The following is a 10,810-nucleotide window of genomic DNA, read 5'->3' as shown; positions in this document are numbered from 1 at the left end:
TAGATGATTCACTTAGGTAGGATTCATATGGCTCCACCCTTCTCTATAGAGGACTCACTCAGATGGGTGCCATTTACTGTTCAGGTGATGTTTATTTCTGTTCTTCTCAATGATATCTTTCCTCTTGAAGCCTGACTACTTCTGGGAACCTGCCTTTTGCTTATTTAGCCACCATCTTAATTCTAACCCTATCACACTACATCAGTATTGTAAATTGATATATATATTGTCCACCCCCATTTATTTTGTGAATATATACACTTTGTGATGTGACTAAGCATTAGTACATTTTAATTTGGTTGATAGAACTTTGGCTCAGTATGTATATTCTGTGTAATTGGCAGTTGTTTGTTTTGTGCATATTGCTCCCAGTCTTCAGAAACTTATTATCATCTATTGATTACCTATTCATTTCTTAATGATATCTTTTGATGACAGGTACTTTTTAATTTTTGTGAAGTCCCTTTTATTAATTGTCACCAAAACAGTCTCCTTTTCTTCCTTCCAGAAGTCAGAATTTTAAAACTGTTATGCTTCATTCTGTAGTAAATTTCAATTTACTATGAAATGAGGTAGGGATGAAGCTAATTATTCCCACTTCAAATTATCCAGTTTCTCGGGGACAGTTTCTGGGAATATGAAAGTGATTGGTCATATAACTGTACTATCTGATAATGCTGACCTCATAAAGTAAATTTGGAAAGTGTAATCTCTTACTCAATTCTCTGTGTGATTATGTAAGATTGAAATTATCTCTTATCTAATATTTCCTCCTATATTACTGATAAGGCTACAAATTTTGATGTCTATGGGAAGTTTATTAGCAGAAGGGAAATAAAATACCAAAAAATAAGTGGAGAATCCTTTATAAATATTGTTTAACTCAGATCCTCAAACTCAAGCAGATTCTTTGTACTCCCTTTGGTGTTTTTCCTTGTGCTTAAAATGCAGTTTTCCCTATCAAAAAGAAGACCCTTAATTTGATTGTCCTATGTATCTAGGGAGCAATAACCAGGAAACACCTGCTGTTGATGTAGAAGTCCCACCATCCATTTTCCTATTGCCCATCTAAATTCATTTTTTCTGTTTCAAGGCCAATCCTTTTTTAAGATGTTGAATAGTAGCCAAGGCAAGTTATCAAAAACACCATCATAAAACCTAGTGAATTCATACAATAAAATAATTTCTGTAAGTAAACTTCCTGAGTTGTGTTTACTAATGAACATGATATGACAATTAATATTTATATAATGTGATCTAGAAAAATTTTTAAATGAATTTCTCCCATAACATAATTCAAACATAGAAATGGAGAGGCCATCATTATACCCTTAGGATGACACTCATGAAATAAATTATATTGACACACACACACACACACACACACACACACACACACATACACACACACTTCTTCAGATAAAATGGACAGGATCCAAAAAAAAGCAGGAAAAAAACCAGAAAGTAAAAATAAAAGACAGAAAGCTGTTTGGTGAGCATATCCTATTATCTTGTAGACTCTTCTGTTTGGTCACTGTTTAGGCTTATGATTTTGTCCTTCAAAAAGAGGAAAGTATTGGGATTAACCCATGGTATTTCATTCTTGAAATCAGGACATGGGAGGCTTCTATTGTTGTAAGGAATAGAAGGAACAAAAGGAACAAGGAATACATTTTTGAGATTAACCCAACAACAAGCTGTTAGGTCTCAGGAAAAGAATTATAAGAGCAAAAGGAACTCTTGATGCAGAGACCCTTCAGCCCCCCCGACACACACACACAGCATCCTTAGCAGGTCCAAGGATCCAGATATGAACCAACTGCCGTACTGGCTGGTGTTGCATCCTCCAGATGAACGAAGGCATCCCAGATAACTAGAAATATGGTCAATAAGCCCCCATCCAATCAAGGGAAAAAACACCACCTAGTGGGCACCCTCCCCTCCCAGCATCACTCTCTCTTTAAAACACAACTCCCAGAAAAAACAGCAGGAACCATTTTCTTTCCTTTCACTGGTAATTTGTTAAACTCTGACTTGCTGCACTTTGTGGATTCCTTAATAACTCCTTGCCTAACTTGATGGTGCTGAAACCCAAGAATGGAATTTTGACTGAAACTTGGGCTTCTGGCCCCTTGGGGCCACATGACAGCCTTTCAGTCACTCTGTTCCCTGAACTGCATGGTCACTATGGTTTCTATGTGATTGATAGTCTGAGTCTACAGGTGATGCCAGCTCAGTCCATGACACTCAAACATCTACAACTAATTGGACTGTTTTTAAGTGATGTCTTTCTGCCTAGATCCTCCCCTTGAGAGTTTTGTTTGGTGTCCCAGGGATACCCCAACCTGCCTCAGCGCAGCATTTAGGGTGGTATTAGAGCAGCTCCAGTCTCAGCACTTACACAATCTTAGCACTCAGTCAAAACTCTCCAGCTCCAAGTGCATTTTTCCCCATGCAACAGTCAAAAGTAGTTTGGGGGATGCCTTGAGTGAGAGACTGCATGGACTTTCTTGGTCCCCAACAACAAACTGGGGATGGCTGCTTTGTTGTTGTGACTGAATCATGGATCTGGGTGGCTAATGTCACTTGAACTATGTCTTGTGTAGCCCCATAAGACTCGAAAGGATCTGGTAATCATAAGCTTCCAAGGGAGCAATGATTCATCAGCCTCCCACAAGAAAAATTCCATGAGCCTCCCAAAAGCAAAGGCCCAATGCATGTCAGCCTCAATCTCTAGGAACAGTGCAAGCTTCCAAAAGAGGCAGTAATCAGAAGCCTCTGAGGGAGTTGTTAAACATAAAGTTACCACAAGCAACCCCCCATAAACCTCTTATGAGCAAAGTTCCCTAGTATTACAAACCCCTCACTTTTTAATTAAAATTTAACAAATCTCTTTCTTTCCTTGCATAATCATGGGTAACACCCAGTCCCATCACAGTGACACTAAAAACCTACTTTCCTCAGATATTTACACCATAATATCAGTAAACCGAACTTAAAAAGGTAAAATAAAACCACAAAAACACTTCTTTTTGCCATTCAATTTAGCTACAATATCCTTTAGAGCAACAAAAACATTGGCCATAAGATGGTCCTCTCAATTAACAAATCTTCACCAAAGTTAGTAATTTTATTCAGTGCAATGATACATAGTTGGAAGCCCCTGCTCCCAAGCCTAACATATTTATTCAGGACTCAGCCTTCCTCTGCTACACTATCATTTTACCTTCTTCATAGAAAACCTTCAAAGCCTTCTGCCCCTCTAATCACTTCTTAAGTGGTGTAATAAGTGTTTCATGCTTGTTCAATTGTTAATTAATATATTTGGTGTGTTAGGCATTTAATGCCTCTTGATTAGCTGATATGTTCAGTCTAGTTATTAATTGATGTGTCCCTGCATTTGTATTAATCAAATGTTCATAACTGGTTATTAATTATGGAAGTTTTTTTGAAAAAATAACCTTTAGGCTATATTGAAAGTTTTAAAATTTTAGTTATAAGTCTAAAAAAGGTTTTATTTCTATAACTTAATCTGGCTTCACTACAATAAAAAAAATGCTACTATTACAATTTAAAATTGTTCTGCCTAAAGTAAAAATGGGATAAAATAATTGAAAACAAAAATTCTGAATGGCAAAATTAAAACACTTTAGTCTTATAATTACTATAAACAAAGGAGCCATTAAAAATTGCTCTGGAGTTTCTCTACTGCCCCTGAAATTTCCCTAAGGCAGCAGGAAACTAGCAAAGAGCTGTCTCTGGAAACAGCAACAACTTTTTCCAATAACCCTGACCCCAATATCTAATAAAATGAATTTAATAATTAGAAATAGTTAAAATTTTCTTTGTTTTTGTTGCTCTAAAGGATATTGTAGCTAAATTGAATGGCAAAAAGAAAATTCTATAGCCCTTATTTAAACTTTTAAACCCAAAAAGCCTGAGATCTCTCTGTCTGTGCAACCAATTAAAGAATCTTCCAAAATGTAGACTTGGTACAAATTAAATGAGTTCACTATATTTCCCAAACTTAATTATCAATGCATTTTTAAAGTTCTTCATAATTTTAGTATATTATAAGAACAATAGGAAATATTAAATAATAAAATTTTAAATTGAACACATGAAATTTTATTCTGCTTAACTATGTTCTCCTTAAATTTAAATAAGCTTACTTACAAATAAACTAGTATTAAAAATACATTTTCAAAATTCCTATTAAAGTAGCAGGTTGCATAAACTGAGCAGTATACCTAGTAATAACACTTATATAAAGTATAATAAAATTAAAAATAAGGTAATGCTTCAAATATTCTATTTAAGAAATCAATTAAGGTAATAAAAATAAAAATTGATGTTTTATGATTTTGATTATCTAAATTACAAAGAATCTGGCTTTTGATTACTTGGCCATTTCTTACCTCAGTATATGAAAAAAATCTAAATTTGCGGTGGAGTTATTAATATCAATAAAAAATCAAATATTTAATAATAAATGCTGTCATAAATAACGAAAACAATTCTTAGCTTAAAATTTTTTATATTTTAGTTATAATATACTATATAATATATATAACATAAAGATATAATATAAAACATTCACAATAAAAATACTGAAAGAATTTAGAAAGCAGAAAAATAAAAATAACCTAAGAAATCCTTATAGAGAAGACATGTACAAGAACTTTAAATAAGAAAATAGCATTTAAACAAATAGAATTCTAAGCTAGTTTGTAAAACCCATAACTTAATTCTGTGAATTAACACATTTCTGGCATTGTTTAGCAATTGGTACATTATTTAAAATTTTTATTTTTTTTCTAGATATAAGTCCCTTAAGTATCAAAAAGCTAATTATATTTCAAACTTGGGACTTTCCTGACCTCTGAAGGTAAAGCTAAATTAAATTGAAAATTTTAAATATACTATAAAGTAATCATTTATATGTTCTAAATACAGAATATATAATTATCTAGCTATGTTCTAAACACAAGCATAAATTTCTTCCCTTCCTCCATTATTTTTTAATATCTCTGTCTTTTTTTCATTTCATAAGGATTATTATTGGAACAAAATATGAGATTAAAAAGCTTTACAAATTTACTTCTGATTATGTACAGTCTAAATAAATAAAAACTATAAATAAAGTGAATACAGAAGGTAATAAAGAGTTTAAAGACTTTTTTTGTTATAGTCATTATAAACCACAAGCTGTAAATGGATTTAAAAAAATACAGAATTATAAAGAAAGGGTTTATGAAAATAAATTGTCTGTCATAACCAGTACTAACCCAAATTTAATATGTCTGTTTATCATATATTTCCAAAAAAATGAAAGCTTTTATGTTAAACTGAATAGCCATACAAAGTTAAAATTAAGCTCTCTCTGTATTCTATTAACACGGATTGTTAATATGCTCTTAAAGTAAGGTATTTTAAAAAACAATTTTTCTTAATCATCTAAGTACTGTGTCTTGTATATTTTTACATCAGAATAATATCATTATTAGCACTTATGTTGGCATTATCTTTTATTTCATATCTGGATCCTTGGACTTTTATTTCAGAAGACAAGCCTTCTCACTGTTTGAAAAACTGCTAAAAATAATTTATTCTTTCAACTTGTATAAGCAAGGTACTAAAATAACTTAACATATTCCATAAAAGTGTTTGGGAAATATTACAATGGTTAAAAGGAATTTTAAGTCTTGCTACTAATTAAATTTAAATAAATAACATATTAATATATTTGGACATTATATAAATTCCTAGACATTTAACAACTGTCAATGTTATATCCTACTAATCTGTATGATATTAAGCAATAGTATGGTATTGTTAATCATGGTTTTAGTTATTTTAGAAAAGGCTACAGATCATTAAAAAGCCAAATTGTCAATTGCACTGCTTTGCTCTAATACTTCTCTAAAAGTATATGTGCTCAACTTTAAGAGAAATGTTGGAAAAATATGTATGTTTTATTCTATCTGTTAAATAACATAACTTTGGAAAATGTGTAAAAGTATAATAAAACAAAATCTCTACTACAATTTCTTAATATAAAGTGACTGTCCAACATTTTTATTTCTGAAAAAGTTTCATTTAAAAACACTTATAAAAATTAAAACTCAGATTATAAGCATTAACTATTATCATTAAGTTCTGAAGTGATTTTACTTTGCATAGCCCAATAATTCCCTGGAAACTTTAAAGTCTGTGTGGCATCTAAAACTCAAATTTTGTTCTCCAGCTCTGAAAATTAGCATGGGTTCACACAGCAATGGTTAAAAACTTAAAAAAATCAAACTCCAATTATAAACGAAATAAAAATCTGGTTAAAATCAAGGCAAACCAATATACGAGATAAAAAATAATACTGTCTGTATTTTACAGCTTTAACTTTAGCATAAGATAAAGGAAAATGTTAATTTTCCAAAATTTGCACTAATTTAATCTATCTAGTAAGTTAAGCAACCTAGTTCCACTTTATTTAATATGGACCTTGGAATAGGGAACAGAATCTTAATATTTATACACATTAATGTTTTATACTCTGCATTTCAGAATATTTGAGGTAGAAAATGAAAAGTTCCTAAGGGACTTGGAAATATAAAATTATTAGGAATACTTCAGGTGGTAGAGCATAACATTTTCTTAAGCAAAAAAAAAAAGCTCCCAATTTAATAAGCCAAGGCCTCAGTTTTGAGGGTTGCCCTTATGAAATTTATTTTTATAATAATATACTGAACCTACTTAAAATTAGTTCTAAAGAGCCATATCCAGAATATCTCTACTGTTGCTCTAATGTGAACTCTCTCTAAGCCAAACTCTGAGCTTCCCGCATCATGGGACATAATTACCAGGAGCATAAGCCTACCACTGGTGGTGCAAAACATAACAAGCCCTGGCACCACAGAACATAACTGGTCTTGGCACCACAGGACATAACTAACCCTGGCACAGTGAAACATAAGCTCCAAACATGAACCTGGCCCTAACATGGATGATGAAAAGGAGGAAAAGAAATAGAGTTTCAATGGCTAAGAAATGTCAAATTGAGTCAAGCAGTTATTCTGGAGGTTACTCTTATGTGAGCTTCAGCCAGATATTGCAAACTGCCACAATACGGCAAACCCCAACCAACAGCATTTCTAGAAACCCTAAAACATCCAATGCTCCATAAAATTTTGCTTATTAAGCTTGTTTTTCAGAAACTTAAAACCTCCAAATTGTTTCAATGCCAAAGAAAGTCTGAAACCTGTAAATGCTGAACTCTCTAAAGGTAACTAGTTTCATCATTCATTGCTTTGCCTTTCTGTCAAATTTTCTTTCACTCTTCTCCACCCCTTTATGAGCTATTCTGCTCCACCTCATTGGGCCCTTAATTATCCTCCTATTAATTTTCCTGTCCCTGTCTCTTACAAAATCTGTCTAGATTTATTCACTGGTCAATAGCAGCCATGACCAACCAGCAGAACTCTGAAAGCATACTTCTGCTACTTCTCCTGTCACAGAAAAGACATTGCTATCAACCTGTTCCAACAGAAAATGCCCAAAAACCCAATTAATAATGCCCCTGCTCAACTCAGAGCAATTTCTCCCCCCTTAAGCTCACTTTAACTAAGCTGAAAGCAGCTAAAGAATGAACACAATGTCCCTGCTCCCTCCAAAAATTGCTTCAAGCTGGGCTAAAGCATCCCCCCAAATATAACCCCAAATTCATTCAATTTTATTAAAAGGAAAAGGCAAGAATGTTAGGCCTCAGGAAAAGAATTCTAAGAGCAAAAGGAACTTTTGATTCAAAGCCCCCTCCGCCCCCTCCACAGCATCCTTGGCAAGTCCAAGGATCCAGATATGAACCAATTACCATACTGGCTAGTGTTGTATCCTCTAGATGAATGAAGATATCCCAGATAACCAGAAATATGGTCATAATATGTTTCCATTGAAACACCTTCCCTTACCAGTGTCTCACCTTGCCTAATATTTGCAGCTGCATATCAGAGGAGCTGATTGCAAACAATCAGCATCTCTCACTGGACAGATGCCACATGACACAGATGTTACCAATTTCTCGTCCCAGCCAAGAGAGCCATCCAATGACAAGGCCCATCCCCTGAAATCTTTGTGCTCTGGTTCCTCTGACCATTGCTGCCCACCCCCCACCAGCTCCCACAGCAAACCCATGTGAATTGCCTTTCATTCCCTTTGTTCAAAAAACACAGGAAGAGGAGACAATCTGGAGTCGAGCTGAGACCATGATTTATGGTACACATACCAGCAGAAAAAAACAAAGCCAATCTACTGAGATTTACAGCCCAATATAAAAGGAAGCTCAGTTTTACCAGATCATCAAGTCAGATAAAGCAATTTTAAAAATAAAGCTTCACTTCCTGTAGTTCATGCAATTAATCACCTTCAATGCTAAAAATGGCTCTACTTCATTTTCCTAAGAACCCAACAAAACCAGGAACTTGTGTTTGATTATATGTAGGGAAGGAACAAACGTGTCATTTTGTGAATACATTTCCCCAAGGGCAGCATTAACAGTAACCTCAAAGAGGGCTTCCAAATGCTCAATAGGAGAATGTCTTATCCTCCACCTGGTTTCCTCACACTCTCCCTGCCCCCCATGGCTTCTGGTCACCCATCCACCAAAACCATTTTATTTTTCCCATTCTTAAAAGGTTAATGCATCCTCATTCACAGTTTTCTGGATGGAAATAATGATGATCTCAATCTTGGTAATCTCCTGGCTATACAACCCTGCTCCTTTCCACAAGCACAGTGAACGAGCAGGAGAGGTTGCCCAGCAGGGGCAGGGGGGGTCGTGGAAGGAGCCCCAATACAAGAAGTCATGCCTCAGAGCTTTGGTTCTGGCTCTGCCATATTTGGCTCTGGGATCACAACTTTTTTGTACCAATTTTGTCATTTTTTCATCGTAGTCGGGAACCAGCTGAGCCAAATTTATGCTTCTCTACCTTTTAAGTTCAGACTTCATAATAATCCAGAATTCCTTCCAGGTTATGTTCCAGATTAGAAATCTCTTCTACTTCAGAGTTATGTGAGATAAAATCTTTGCAGACTGAGATGTTATCTTGCATTTGTTTCCCCTAGACAAAAAATTGGGTCCAATGTCCATGTTATTTTATAGTTCCAATGGCAATAAAAAACTCTAGACCAAAAGAAAAAATTTCCTATGTCTTTTTCATTCTGTATCTAACAACTCTCAAATGCCAAGCTCACTATTCTCATCTAAACTTTTTTATAGATATTATTTTGCTCACATGACCAAGCCATATTTGCCTTTCAGAATCTCCCCTCATCTATTAAGTATTGATGACTCAGTGAGTGTCTGAAACATCTGGCAGTGAAAACAACTGGAATCTGTGTCTTCTGAAATGTCTCCCTTGCTCTGTCATGACTAAACACAGCCAGTTAAAGTGAAAATGCTAAAATCAAGATTACAGTGGTGATCTGGTTCAGAGAAATGTATGTACTGACCTCCTCATACAAATAAATTTGAGAGGAAATGGTAAGGTGGTTTCATGCTTAAGATTTCCTTTTTAGGATTGACTTCATAATTTAAGCTCGCAGCTGTCCCATCTCAACATATAAAACTGTTAGTGATCTGCCCTTAGATCCTTCTCCAGACCAGCTGGCATTCCCCAATATATGCCACTTTTTGGTCCACCCATACACATGACTTCCACTTACAGAATGGGAACTGTCCCCTGCCCCATTTCTTTAGACCTTCTCAAATTACTTTCCTCATCTCTTTTATCTCTACTCTTCTTTTAAGCTTTGCTGACAAACCTCCAGCTCCTTAAAACAACTGGGGTGGGGGTGAGGTTGGGTCACCTCCTACACTTCTATCACAGCATGTAATACATTGTAACAATCAGCTTAGGAAGTCCCTCTGTGGTCTGTGAGTCTGGGAGCTGAAGGGAAGGGGGAAGGAGCAGCTTCTGCCTGAACTCCCAGCACAAAGCACAGTATCAAATTCTTAATAGGCCCCTGCTTATTGTTTGTGAAATGAAACAGGGAGGGGGAAACTGTGTTTCAGGAGGCAAATTAGATACAAATAAGAACTCAATGAATACTTGTTCAATTAAGGGCATAAGGCCGCAGCTATGCAGGCTCACTCCTGTCTCGCCGAAAATGCTGTCCTTAACAGAGATTCACAATAACACCCTCATCTGGTCAGGTCTAATCATGAAGCTCTGGATTCAATGACAGTTAACATCAGGGATGAAAACCCTGCAGCTTCTGGCCAGAGTGAATCAGCTGAAGCCAGAAGGGAAGTGGAGGATAGAAAAGGAACAATACTGTTCCCTTTCAGTTCCTAAACCCAGGCTGCTTCTTTAATTGAAACCACTGTGTCCTGGCAAGGAGAAAGTGCTCTGCCCTTTATATACAAAGACCTACATCCTCTCATCTGCACTGCTGTGCCTAAGCCAAACCATTTGAGAGAGGTCCTGAAGGCGAGCAGAAACTCTGTACCTAGCACAGTTGCTACTGAAAAGTAGAAAAGATGCAGAAAAGAATCAATATTTTTTCCCTTGATGTTTTCCTGCACGTGGGAGAGGAAGAAAGAAGCGAAGTGGGAGCTGGGAAGTTGATGGGGGTAGAGGTGAAATGCACAGTTCAGCAAGTTGAGTACCTGCATATTATTTTGAGAAACACTATGTGCCAAATGTGGTCCAATGACATTTTTGCTCAACATCCAACTTACTTGTTTCAAAGCCATATGATTTCAGGTTTGGGGTTGCTTTCTGCTCTACAAGTGAAGTATATAGTGTTCCCAGAGGTT

Source organism: Tamandua tetradactyla, unplaced genomic scaffold (assembly GCF_023851605.1).
Source record: "Tamandua tetradactyla isolate mTamTet1 unplaced genomic scaffold, mTamTet1.pri scaffold_133_ctg1, whole genome shotgun sequence".
Lineage (NCBI taxonomy): Eukaryota > Metazoa > Chordata > Mammalia > Pilosa > Myrmecophagidae > Tamandua > Tamandua tetradactyla.
The sequence above is the reverse complement of the archived record's forward strand: the minus strand, read 5'-3'. Positions refer to the sequence as shown.